At 48.1% G+C, this 13,862-nt stretch overlaps 1 protein-coding gene across 4 annotated transcripts in view; it reads left to right on the forward strand.

The window, feature by feature from the left end:
• ABAT (4-aminobutyrate aminotransferase) overlaps nucleotides 1–13,862 on the forward strand; it is a 111,092-nt gene that overhangs the window by 9,368 nt on the left and 87,862 nt on the right. Inside the window, exon 1 of one of the 4 annotated variants that reach the window (XM_073015164.1) lies at nucleotides 6,848–6,867. The exons of the other annotated variants lie outside the window; for them this stretch is intronic. The gene's annotated coding sequence lies outside the window, so the exon portion shown is untranslated. Of the gene's footprint in view, nucleotides 1–6,847; nucleotides 6,868–13,862 lie in introns of those variants that run through there. 4 annotated transcript variants of the gene reach the window in all.

The raw sequence follows: 13,862 nt of genomic DNA on the forward strand, positions 1-13,862 counted from the left end.
GAGAGAGACGGAGGGAGAGACAAAGACTCAGCTACCACCCAGCGTCTCTTCTAGACTAGCCATGCGGAAACAGGCCCCAAAACAAGGAACACACAGTGAGGAGAGTGCCAAAGGTATGTGGGAGTGAATACAGGTTCAAGCTCGAAGCAGAAAGAGGTTACCACTCCCCGTTCCTGGGGATTCTGGGGAAGAAATTTCAGGAGGAAAAGGCAGAGAAGAAGAAAAAGAGACTCTGGGCAGGGAGAGCGTCATGAACAGGCCCAGAGAGTTCATAGGAAGCCGTTCCAAGAAAATTGCAGGGAAAAAAAGAAGAATAGGCCGGGCATGGCAGCTCACACCTGCAATCCCAGTGCTTTGGGAGGCTGAGGCAAGCGGATCACTTGAACTCAGGAGTTCAAGACCAGCCCGGCCAACATGGCCAAACCCCGCCTCTACAAAAAATACTAGAATTAGCTAGGTGTGGTGATGCATGCTTGTAGTCCTAGCTACTCACACCTGCAACCCCAGTGCTTTGGGAGGCTGAGGCAGGTGGATCACTTGAACTCAGGAGTTCAAGACCAGCCCGGCCAACATGGCCAAACCCTGCCTCTACAAAAAATACTAAAATTAACTGGGCATGGTGATGCATGCTTGTAGTCCCAGCTACTCAGGAAGCTGAGGCAGGAGGATTACTTGAGCCCAGGAGTTTGAGACCAGCCTGGGCAACACAGCAAGACCCCTCAAGACCCCTTCTCTACAAAAACTTTTAAAAATTAGCCAGGTGTGGTGACGTGCTGTAGTCCCAGGTACTCAGGAGGCTGAGGCAGGAGGGTCACTTGAGTCAAGGAGGCCGAGGCTGCATTGAGCCATAATCATGCCACTGCATTCCAGCCTGAGCAGCAGAGCCAGATCTTGTCTCAAAAAAAAAAAAAGTCAGGGGTAAAATCATGAATCTCATACAGATACAAAAACAAACACTCAACGATTTTATTAGGCTCATTCGATGAGGGAACCAGGCAGACATTAGAACCAGTTCAAAGTAGCAGCCAAATAAAGTACAAATATGTAAAGAGTAAAGTGACGTCTAAATAGATTCCAAACAGAGGCAAACATGGTTGGATAAGGCAGAATTTGCTTGTCTACCAGTTTTCTACAACTTACAAAGGAGTCAACGAAATAGTTTGAAAATAATGAACAAGGCCAGGCACGTCAGCTCATGCCTGCAATCCTAGCACTTTGGGAGGCCAAGGTGGACAGATTGTTTGAGCTCAGGAGTTCAAGACCACCTTAGGCAACATGGTAAAACCCTGTCTCTACCAAAAATACAAAAAATTAGTCAAGCGTGCCTATAGTCCCAACTACTCAGGAGGCTGAGGCACAAGAATTGCTTGAGCCTAGGAGGTGTAGTTTGCAGTGAGCCAACATTGCGCCCCTGCACTCCAGCTTGGGCAATGGAGACCCTGTCTCAAAATAATAATAATAATAAATAATAATAATAATGAACAAGGCTAGAATCAGATAATCCAAAAATTTGTGTTGTAAGCAGGTAGTACTTAACTCTTTTTTCTATAAAACCAATGTTCGGCCAGGTGCAGTGGCTCACACCTCTAATCCAGCACTTTGGGAGACTGAGGCAGGTGGATTGCCTGAGCTCAGGAGTTCGTGACCAGCCTCGGCAACACAGTGAAACCCTGTCTCTACTAAAAGTACAAAAAAAATTAGCTGGGCCTGGCAGTGTGCGCCTGTAGTCCCAGTTACTTGGGAGGCTGAGGCAAGAGAATCGCTTGAACCCAGGAGGCGGAGATTGCAGTGAGCCAAGATTGCACCACTGCACTCCAGCCTGAGCAACAGAGCAAAACTCTGTTTCAAAACAACAACAACAAAAAAGCAAACAAATAACAACAACAACAACAAAACAGTGTTCAAATGATGGAGAGGCATGAGTGGATGAGGAGTGGCAAGTGAAGGTCGTAGGAAGAGTAGATCATGTCCCGCCAGGTGACCCGTGGTCATGAATTTGGACTTGACTCAGAGACTCATAGGGAACCATGGAAGAGAGTTAAGCAAGGCAGTGATGTGATTTTATTAGCACTTGAGAAAGATCCTCCTGGAAGCTGAATGGAGAGTAGACAGACACCTTCTCCCACTAGCCTTTGAGCTCAGGTTTCATTAGGGAAACAGCCAATCCCAGGGGCAGATTACTGCCCTTCCTGCAAAACGTTTTAGAACCTGGAAGCTCCTTCAGGGCAAGGTTGGCCGAACACCAGCCAAAAGAGCAAGGCACCACCCAAGCAGGACAGGGCTGTTTTGTGCATGGGAACAAAGCCTGCCTCCTCTCTCTGCCCAGAGCTGTAAATAGCACTCTGCTGGCTCCGCAGGCTGAGCGCAGGTCTGGGGACAGCCTGGAAATGCGCACACCAAGGAGCATTTGTGCAAATGAATGCCTGCATGCAGATTTGCGTGCCTGGCGTCCTGCCCCAGCCCTAAGTGTCCAGTCCTGCAAGGGGCAGGAAGCAGGGCTCAAAGAAGAGCCACACACAGAAGTGTGTGGACATTCTGATCTAGGGACAGGTTCCAGGAGGGATTCAGAGGCAGACTGGCAGGGTGAACGGGAGAAAACATGCAGAGCACCCTGGACAGAGTTTTGGCTCCAGCTTTACCCGTGATAATGACAATGAGCCATGAGTAGTGGCCACTCACATTGGCTGTGTTTGTGTGTACTTGCTCACCTTGTCGCTCACAACAGCTTTATGAGGAAAGGCTGATCAGATTTCAGACACAGGAAATGGAAGCTCTAAAAGGATGACTGACTCGCCCAGGATCTCCTACTAAAAGGAGCATTTCTAGTGAGAAACTGAGACTTGAAGACTGTGGAGCCCTGGTGTCTAGGACTGACCTACAGGGACACCTCTGCATATACCCACTGCTCTCTGTGGCCTCAGTTTACTCATCCGTCAATGGGTACAATAATGTCTTTTCACCTAATGATCACAGCAGAGTTTGGGAAGACCAACTACCACTGCAGATGAGAAAGGCTTGAAAAGCACAAATGCTCAATATGAACTGGTGGTATATGGAGAAAGTCTGAAAGTGCTTTCCTTAGCCCCCAGTGACAGGGTATGGAGTGCAAGACCAACCTTGTTTGTACTCAGGGGCTTTGGAAGTGCAGAGTGGCCTTGGATGGGTGGAGGTGAAGTCATGCTGAAGCTTGCTGAACCACTCCCAGATCACAGGTGAGCCAGGTTGGGTCTAGTCTGTTTTTTTTCCCTTGAGAAGGAAGAGATGGTGGGTGCACTGGGGAAAGAGTGGGAAACAGTGACTCTGAGGTGGGGACGCACATCTGGATGCAAAGTGTTTGCTGAGAGCACTTGGTCACCTGCCCTCCCACGGAGCAGGTGCTAGTCTTTGGTCCCGCTCTTCCAGGTTCTTCAGAAGCTGAGCTCTGGTCTGTAATCCCAGCACTTTGGGAGGCCGAGGTGGATGGATCATGAGGTCAGGAGATCGAGACCATCCTGGTTAACGTGGTGAAACCCCATCTCTACTAAAAATACAAAAAAAAAAAAAAAAATAGCTGAGTGTTGTGGCACATGCCTGTAATCCCAGCTACTGGGGAGGCTGAGGCAGGAGAATAGCTTGAACCAGGGAGTTGGAGGTTGCAGTGAGCTGAGATTGTGCCACCACACTCCAGCCTGGTGACAGAGCTAGACTCTGTTTCAAAAAACAAAAACAAAACAAAAAAAGAAGCTGAGCAGCTTGCTGTTTGTTTGGACTGAACACTCCTTCCAGCAGCAGCCACCTGCCAACAACTCGGATCATTTGCGGGTCATCCGTCAGGTCCCACGCGGTGCATCCCCTGAAAGGCCTGCGGTGGGGCTTAGGGTGAGGCCTGTGTCTTAGACCTGTGAGATCAGGGAAAAGTCCTGCGTCTGGAAAGCAGCTGTGCTGCTGGCTCCCTGAGTGCCCGGGAGCCAGTGACTTCTGTCCAGACCTCAGTTTCCTCATCTGTAAAATGGCAACAACAAAACTACCTTTTGAAACATTATATGAATGGTTGTTAAATTGGGAAACTGGATGATAAGATTTGAATGCTTTTTTTTTTTTTTTAGGAGACAGGGGTCTCACTCTGTTGCCCAAGCTGGAGTGCACTGGCACCATCGTGGCTTACTGCAGCCTCGACCTCTGGGCTCAAGGGATCCTCCTGCCTCAGCCTCCTCAGTAACTGGAACTATAGGCACATTCCCCGCCCCACTGTTTTACTTATTTTTTATTTTTTTGTAGAGGCGAGGTCTTGCAATGTTGCCAAGGCTGGTCTCAAACTCCTGGCCTCAAGCAATCCTCCCACCTTGGGCTCCCAGAGTACTGGGATAAGAGGCATGAGCCACCGCACCCGGCCACAAGTTAAATGCTTTCTACCTACAAGACACTGAGTACTACTTGGACTATCTCATTTTTAACCCCTCAATAAGGTGGGAAAGGTCCTCTTCCTTTAATCTTCACCAAGGTCACAGAGGTAGCAAGAACTTGAAACAGGACTTGAACTAGGATCTGCCTGGCTCCAAAACCTAAGTCTTCAAACATGGGATTATTGGAGGACCTCCAAGGGCCAGGGACTTAGAAGCCCGCCTCCTTCCCTTCCTGTGCCTTTATTCCTCAAGTCTATATAGACTTTGTTTTTTGAATAGGCAATTATGGCACGTGATAAAACATTCAAACAGTGCGACTCAATCTACAGAAAAAAATAAATTTTTCTCCCTCATCCCCATCCTGTGGACCCCTTTGCCTCATGAGAGGCAAATAGTCACCAAGGCCAGGGTCTTACTATGTTGCCCAGGCTGGTCTCAAAGTCTTGGCCTCAAGCAATCCTCCTGCCTCAGCCTCCTGAAGTGCTAGGATTACAGGCATGAGCCATCAACCTGGTCTTTTATGGTTAATGTTTTTTGTATCCTGTTTAAGAAGTCCAGCTGGGTGTGGTAGCTCATGCCTGTAATCCCAGCACTTTGGGAGGCCAAGGCAGGTGGATCACGAGGTCAGGAGTCCGAAACCAACCTGGCCAACATAATGAAACTCCATCTCTACTGAAAATACAAAAAAAATTACCCGGGTATGGTGGCAGGTGCCTGTGGTCCCAGCTACGTGGGAGGCTGAAGCAGGAGAATCACTTGAACCCAAGAGGCAGAGGTTGCAGTGAGCAGAGATTGCACCACTGCACTCCAACCTGAGTGACAGAGTGAGACTCTGTCTCAAAAAAAAAAAAAAAAGTCCAAGGTCATTTGTATTGTTTCTTCTATTATCTTCTGGAAGCTTTCATGTTTTGCCTTTCACATTTATCTCTAGCATCCACCTGGGGTTGATTTTTATATATTGTATTAGGTAGAATCATGATTAATTTTTTCCCATATAGGTAGTTCATTTGGCCCAGTATCACTGCCTCCATTGTCAAAAAATCAGGTGTCCATATATGCGTGTATGTGTTTCTAGTCTCTGTTCAGTTCTATTAATCAGTGTGTTTAATCTTTGCCCCCATACCACCTCTTGACTGCTGTAGCCTTAGTATACGATAGGCATTGCCTCATTGCCCTCTAAAGAGACTGCACCAATCAAGACTTACTAACAATTCGACAAAAATGTACTGGGCTTCCAACACAGTGCCAGATGGTATCGTGATGGGAATTCAGGTTTAATCATATACATAGCTCCTACCTTGAAGTTTATAGTCTTGTAAGTGACGAGACATGAACCAAATAATTACACAAATAGAGGTAACATGTGAATGTGATGGGGCCACAAAGGGGAGCCATGTAGGATTCGGTGCTAAGAGAAAGATTTGATTGGCGGGGGAGGTTCAGGGAAGTCTTGTCTGAGAAAGTGAGTCATGAACTGATATCAAAAGTGTGAGTAGAAATGAAGGAATCAGAAGCAAGGGAAAAGCATCTTGGGCGGTGGGAACAGCATCTGCAAAGACTGAGTAGAAGCCTTCCCGGGACAAACACTAGATCCTCGTGGTAAAACCCAGAGTCAGGAAGGTGGTGTGCACAGAAATTGGAACAGTGATAGGGACCAGCCTCAAGGCCTTTAAATTACATTCAACGGCTGGTTTTTTATACCTAGAACAACTATCCTAAGAACAATAACAAAAGTCACCTTGAATATTCCAGATTTAGGGTAGTTCCAAGAGCCTTTTCAGCACAACTAGGGTTGCTTCTTGGCAGGAGAAGAATGTGTATGGCAACCCCTGGAGTGACGCATCAGTTTTATTTAGCTTCATCCCTCAGTTCCTGGCACTGAATATTTCATTTTTGTTAGCAGTGGAAGCATCAGTTTTACTGTGCAGTCAGCCCGAGTTCTGCCAGCAGCAGCATCTGCCTGGCACCCTCTCAGGTCTAGAACTCTTTTCTCCCCAGCCTGGTGAGGGTCTTGCCTGCCTGAGTGTCCCTTAAGGTAGACCACAGTGTCGTGAACTTGAACCGTTTCTCCTCATTCACCGTCATCTCTACTCCTCACCCGTGGTGGCATGGTTCTCACTCTGTGGATAAGAACACAGAAGCTTAGAGAGCTTAAGTCACTTGCCTAAGACCATACAGCTTCCAAAGGACAAATATAAAATTCTCCAACTCTATAATTTTCTACATTTTTTGTGGTACTTCTTTCCTTTTCAGAATATAGAGTGAGTCATACTCATCCGGAATTTTACCTACAGAATGACAACATTTCTGGGGAGTAGGACAGGATTCTGAGATGTTTCCAATCTGTGCCTCAAGCCAATCCGATGACTTATCCAGACCTAAGACCCTCATCTCATTCTTGGCAGTGCCTTTTAAATTTGGCAGCCAACATGGGGTTTTGGTTCTTTCTGCACCAAGTGGAGTAATTAAGAAGGTTTTCATCAAGGTAAATATCTGCTGGGTTTCTATAGAATTGTGGGGAGGGAGTTGAATATACACCAGCACTCAGAATCTCATTAAATGGGTCTGCCCCTTGTTCCAGGACAGGAGAGCCAAACATAGCAGACAGGATTGATGATGTTTTCATGAATGTAGGTGGCCACTGTGTTCTTTGTGGGTTTTCAAGGTGGGAATTTGTTGGCAAAGGAACGAATGAAGAAGCCAGGAGTAACACTGCTTCAGGAAGGTTTTAGAGCCTGGGGTAAATAATGTAGTTTTAGAATAAGTATTGGCAGTGTGTTAGGGGAAAAAAAACAAACCCTGAAAAATAGAATACAGATTTTGGGTAAGCACTCCCTTTGTCAAACCACATTTGCCCATGTTGGCACACAGCTTGTTGCTACAGCCACACCTCCTCTGTTTATTGAGTATCTACTTAGTGCTTGGTAATATACTGTGTACTATGAGTACCCTCTCTGGGAACCCCACAATAACCCTTTGATGTGATTTCAAACCCATTTTACAGACGAGGGGCTATTACACAGCTTGCACCAGGTCCTCAGAAAACAAGTGAGGGAGTTGGGATTTGAACCCCTTCACCTGAAGGCTTGCACCTGCCTGTGGTTAATACATCGCCTTGGAGCAGATAACCTGCCACATTTCCTGGAGAGCAGGGTTCTCAACTGCTGCAACTGTGCTCCCCAGGGAATTTTTTTTTTTCCAAGACAGTCTCGCTCTGTCGCCTAGGCTGGAGTGCAGTGGTGCAATCTCGGCCCACTGCAATCTCTGCCTCCTGGGTTCAGGCGATTCTCCTGCCTCAGCCTCCAGAGTAGCTAGAATTACAGGCGTGCACCACCACATTTGGCTAATTTTTGTATTCTTAATAGAGATGGGGTTTCACCATGTTAGCCAGGCGGGTCTCAAACTCCTGATCCTGCTCTGTCACCCAGACTGGAGTGCAGTGGTGCAATCAACAGCTCACAATGGCCTTGAGCTCCTGGGCTTAAGCAATCCTCCTGAGCAGCTGGGACCACAGGCACCTGCCACCATGCCTGGCTACGTTTTTTATTTTTTGTAGCGATGGGGTCTCACTATATTGCCCAAGCTGGTCTGGAACTCCTGGGCTTAAGCCATCCTCCCACCTCAACCTCCCAAAGTGCTGAGATTACAGGCATGAGCCACCGCGCCTGGGGCTGGCTTAGGAAGATTTTAATTTGAGGTTCGCAGTTGCCATTGCCACTTTTCTGAAAAAGGGCTCAAGTTCCAGTGGAATGTGGAGTTGGTCGTGATGGGTGCATTGCCAAGGCTGAGACATCCCTGGAGTAACTTTAGGCGTCTGTCCTGGGCCGCATCCTGGTGGAGAAGGAAGCACAGGAGAAGGAAGGCAGGCCGCCACATCCTAACACCTAAGTTCCGGTTTGGGACATACAGAGAGCTCTGTGCTCCCGCCTACACTCTGCCTTCCCCAACTTCCTCCCCATTCCCAACATTTCACTTGATTGTCAGGCCCAGCTGGCAGCATTCAGCTGGAGCCACTGGGCCAGCAAGCCTGAGAGGTGATGACCCATTAGTAACTGGGGACAAGGGTGTTCGCCCTTATCTGACCAGTGACTGCGTCCCCATGAGCTCAGTTCTTTGTTCTGGGTCTCGAGTCTGGAGAACCCCAGCTTTGCTTGGGGACGTCCATTGGAAGTAAGAGCAGCACGTGAAAACTACACGGTTTGGGAATAAAGTGCTGAGTCTACAAGACATCTCCCCACTGAAGTTGGCATTGTGGGAGAGAGACGCGAAGTCTTCGGAGATTTCTGTTAAAAGACTGGAATGAGAAGCAGATGGTTCATACTGGTTGAGATAAGAGGCCAGCGCCTTGCTGTAGTTTTAATTTTCCGCAGGAGCCAAATGATTGTAAAGATTGTGTTTCTCCACCTCTGCAGAATCACCCCTAAGCACTGCATTCGTGATTCTGCAGAAAAACGAGGCAGCCAGACAGACCTGGTTCAAATCCCAACTGCCACTTACTTGTGGCAAGAATAGAATGAGTTTTGCTTAACCTTATCTCAGCCTCAGCTTCTCAGTCTGCAAACGGGCACTACTCCACTGCGTCACAAGATGTTTAAGAGCATCAGTGATGTCTGGAAATCAGTTAGCATGGCGTGAGTATAGATAAAGCCTGATCCACCAAAGGGCCTTTTGGCTTTCTTTGCCTCTGTTTTCTCATCTGCTAAGTGGAAAGAAATTTTCCTTGCATTGGAGCGATGTTAAGTCTCAAAATGCATAGCACTCAAAGTCAGTAGAGATACAGAGCAGTTTTCAGTGGTAACTGAACAGAGTGGTTTGACTCCAGTACACCAGCGCAATGCCAGTTCTTGGGGTTCAGCAGTTGACCCGAGGGAGTGGACAATTAAACAATGCACAGAACCTTAGAACCTGGGACCATGAGGGATCTCTGAGCAGATCGGGTCCAAACCAAGTCCCTTTGCCTGATGCTTAAAGCCTGTCTCCTGCATCTTAGACAAGAAGGCGTCCAGCCTCCAGCGTGGATCCCACTCCAAGGCAAGGAGCTGTCCTAGTTACTGAGCCAAAATCCGCCTTCCATTTTGTAAGTTATTGAAGATTGCAACCATAGTACAGGACAGAGCTGGGACTCAAACCCAGGTCTGAGTGCACAGCCCATGACCCTAACACCTGGGCCTCATTGCCTCTGTAATCCAAGGTTCCTACGGTTGCATTCCATTCTGTCCAGGACTCAGCACAGCACTGGGAACCCAGCAGGATGAAAGAAGGGCCAGGGTGACCGTGCAGGGGGACCTTGGGGAAGAAGGCTGCCCTCTGCTCGGGAGCTCTCAAAAAGTATGGGATCAGGCCGGCCATGGCGGCTCACTCCTCTAATCCCAACACTTTGGGAGGCTGAGGCAGACAGATCACTTAAGGTCAGGAGTTCAAGACCAGCATGGCCAACATGGTGAAACCCCATCTGTACTAAAAATACAAAAATTAGCCGTGTGTGATGCACGCCTGTAATCCCAGCTACTCAGCAGGCAGAGGTAGGAGAATCACTTGAAAGGAGGCAGAGGTTGCTGTGAGCCGAGATTGTGCCACTGTACTCCAGCTGGGTGACACAGCGAGACTGTCTCAAAAAAATAAACAAATAGAGAAGTTTGGTATCGGCACCCTGACTGTGGTCCCTGAGCTCTGACCAGCCCTTCTACTGGCCTATAGATGCTGATGGACCCATGGGACCATCACAGGAGTGAATAGGAAGTGTTCCCAGCAGCCAGGTGCCCTGGGGACAGATCAGACAAGCCTGGTCTTGGACAGGCCTCTTCAAGCTGACCCCAGGGCGTCCACTTCCCCTGTGGAGGGAGTTCCTCAGGTTGAGCCATCATTCATTGATTTTAATTTTTCCTCCTGGAAAACTGGCCTGCTGCTCCCGTCCCCAGAGGCGTCCGTGTCCCGGGGAATTACCAACACTCAACATGTAACTTACATTGCGCATTGACTGTGAAATCAAGGAAAACAAGAGACGAGGAGCTTGCGTGCTGGCAGAGAGAGACCGATGAATCATGAACGAATGAGAAAGAGACAGATAAGGGTGACAAAAATAAAATGTGTTGATCTGAAACCAGTGGGGCTACTTTAAGTTTGGGTCAAGGAAGGCTGTTCTGAGCAGGTGGTATTTGGGCTGAAGAATGAGACAGCCGTTTCGGGCCTGAGAGAAGCTCATTCCAGGCAGGGACACAGCAGATGCATGGCAGGTCCCACGTTGGGAGGACTTGAGGTCATCATTAGAAGGTTGGGTTTTATTATCTCTGCAATTAGAGATCTTTGGTAGGTTATTAACTAGGGAGTGACATGATGTGTTTCACTTTAAAATAATCCCTCCGGCTGCTCCGTGCAAAGTGGATTGAACAAGACCTCAATGGGATCAGAGAGACCACTTAGGCAGCTGCCACAGCCAATTACAAGTGGAAGTGGCTTGGATTCAGGTGGAGACAGGAAGAGAGGATGACTTGGAAATGCCTGGAACAGTCCAGACACAAGCAATTGCAGTCAGTGCCTGGGTTCAGATCCGAGCCCTTGTAATAATGTATGAATTTGAACCTCCCTTTCCTCCTGTGCAATTTTCTTTTGTTGTTTTTTTTTGTTTTGTTTTGTTTTTTTGAGACAGGATCTTGCTCTGTCACCCAGGTTGGAGTACAGTGGTATGATTGCAGCTCACTGCAACCTCCGCCTCCCCGGTTCAAGCGATTCTCCTGCCTCAGCCTCCCAAGTAGCTGGGATTACAGGTACAAGTGACCACGCCTGGCTAATTTTTTGTAGTTTTAGTTGAGATGGGGTTTCACCGTGTTGGCCAGGCTGGTCTCAAACTCCTGACCTCAGGAGATCCACCTGCCTCGGCCTCCCAAAGTGCTGGGATTACAGGTGTGAGCCACCACACCTGGCCCTGTGCAAGTTTTAAATTGCAGGAGGTGATCCTTTGTAAATTGGAGGTGGTAATAGTAATAACTGACATGATGGGTAAAAATATTCATTGAGATCATACATTCACTTCCTGGAGCTGCTGCAAAAAAAATTGGCACAAACTAAGTGACTCAAAACAATGAAAATTTATTCTCTTACAGTTCCAGAGGCCAGAAGTCCAAAATCCGGAGATCGGTAGGACTATACTCTCTTTGATGGCTCTAGGGTTCCAACCTTGTCTGCTGCCAGAGGAGTGGTTGAGAGTAGCTGAGCGCATGGCCCTCCTTCAGCAATTGCTGTGTTCTGTTGTGTGGAGAAATCACATTTTGTTTATCTGCTCATCTGCTCGTGGACCCCTGGGTTAGTTTCCACCTTCTAGCTCTTTATTTTTTTTTTTTTTTTGGGATGGAGTTTCACTCTTGTCCCCCAGGCTGGAGAGGAATGGCGCAATCTCAGCTCACCGCAACCTCCACCTCCCTGGTTCAAGCGATTCTCCTGCTTCAGCCTCCCGAGTAGCTGGGATTACAGGCACCTGCCACCATGCCTGGCTAATTTTTGTATTTTTAGTAGAGATGAGGTTTCACCATGTTGTCCAGGCTGGTCTTGAACTCCTGACCTCAAGTGATCCGCCCGCCTCGGCCTTCCAAAGTGTTGGGATTACAGGTGTGAGCCCCTGCGCCCGGCCTTCTGGCTCTTATGAATAGTGCCACAATTGGCAGGGCGTAGTGGCTTGTGCCTGTAATCCCAGCACTTTGGGAGGCCGAGGTGGGCAGATCACCTGAGGTCAGGAGTTCAAGACCAACCTGGCTAACATGGTGAAACCCCATCTCTACTTTAAAAAATCTGAAAATTAACCAGGCGTGGTGGCACACACCTGTAATCCCAGCTACTTGGGAGGCTGAGGCACAAGAATCACTTGAACCAAGGAGGTGGAGGTTGCAGTGAGCCAAGATTACACCACTACACTTCAGCCTGGGCAACGGAGGGAAAGTCTGTCTCAAAAAGAAAAAACAAATAAACAAACAAAAAACAAGTAGTGCTGCAATGAACAACAGCAGATAAGGATCTGTTCGAGTCCTTGCTCTCAGTCTTTGGGGTATGTACCTAGCGATGGAATTCCTGGGTCCTATGGTGATTCTGTATCTAACTTTTTGAGGAACTGCCTGTTTTCCACTGTGTGCCATATAGTTTTGGTTGAAGTAGTTACAGAACCGCCCCAGATCCAATGTGGGGAGAGATAGATGCCACCTTCCAGTGAGGGGTGACTAGGTCACAGAGGGAAGAGATTGGGGAGGGGAGGTGCTGTTGCGGCCATCTTTGGAACGTGCAAACGGCCCCTTAAGTAGTGATTACTTCATTTATTTATTTTTGCAGTGATTTTTTTTTTTTTTTTTTTTTGAGGCGGAGTCTCGCTCTGTGGCCCAGGCTGGAGTGCAGTGGCCAGATCTCAGCTCACTGCAAGCTCCGCCTCCTGGATTTACGCCATTCTCCTGCCTCAGCCTCCCGAGTAGCTGGGACTACAGGCGCCCGCCACCTCGCCCGGCTAGTTTTTTGTATTTTTTAGGAGAGTCGGGGTTTCACTGTGTTAGCCAGGATGGTCTCGATCTCCTGACCTCGTGATCCGCCCGTCTCGGCCTCCCAAAGTGCTGGGATTACAGGCTTGAGCCACCGCGCCCGGCCGCAGTGAATTTTTTTTTAAACGGCCTTGGATCACTTAAGGTCAGGAGTTCAAGACCAGCCTGGCCAACATGGTGAAACCCTATCTCTACAAAAATACAAAAATTAGCCAGGCATGGTGGCAGGTGCCTGTAATCCCAGCTACTTAGGAGGCTGAAGTAGGAGAATCACTTGAACCCAGGAATTGCAGGTTGCAATGAGCTGAGATTGTGCCATTGCACTCCAGCCTGGGCAACTGAGTGAGACTCTGTCTCAAAAATAATAATAATAAAATAAAATAAAACAGGACCTCACTGTGTCACCCAGGCTGGAGTGCAGTGGTGTGATCTCAATTCACTGCAACTTTGGTCTCCTGGGCTTAAACGATCCTCCCACCCCATCCTCCTGAGTAGCTGGGACTACAGGTGTGCACCAACACACCTGGCTAATATTTTTTATAGAGACAGGGTTTTGCCATGTTGCCCAGGCTGGTGCAGTGAATATTTCCTCTTCTCTTCTCTTCTCCTCCTCCTTCTTCTTCTTCTGGCTCTTCTTCTTCTCTCTCTCTTTCTTTCTCTCGAGACAGAGCCTCATTCTGTCACCCAGGTTGGAGTGCAGTGGCAGCGAATATTTCTCTTTTTCTTTCTTCTTCTTCTTTTTTTTTTTTTTTTTTTTTTTTAGGCAGAGCCTCACTCTGTCACCCAGGCTGGAGTGCAGTGCAATGATCCGGCTCACTGCAACCTCAACCTTCTGGGCTCAGGTGATTCTCCCATCTCAGCCTTCCAAGTAGCTGGGACTATAGGTGTGTGCCACCTGGCTAATTTTAGTATTTTTTTGTAATTTTTCTAGAGACTAAGTTACACCATGTTGCCCAGGCTGGTCTCA

The sequence above is a fragment of the Chlorocebus sabaeus genome, chromosome 5 (genome assembly GCF_047675955.1).
Source record: "Chlorocebus sabaeus isolate Y175 chromosome 5, mChlSab1.0.hap1, whole genome shotgun sequence".
In the NCBI taxonomy this organism is placed as follows: domain Eukaryota; kingdom Metazoa; phylum Chordata; class Mammalia; order Primates; family Cercopithecidae; genus Chlorocebus; species Chlorocebus sabaeus.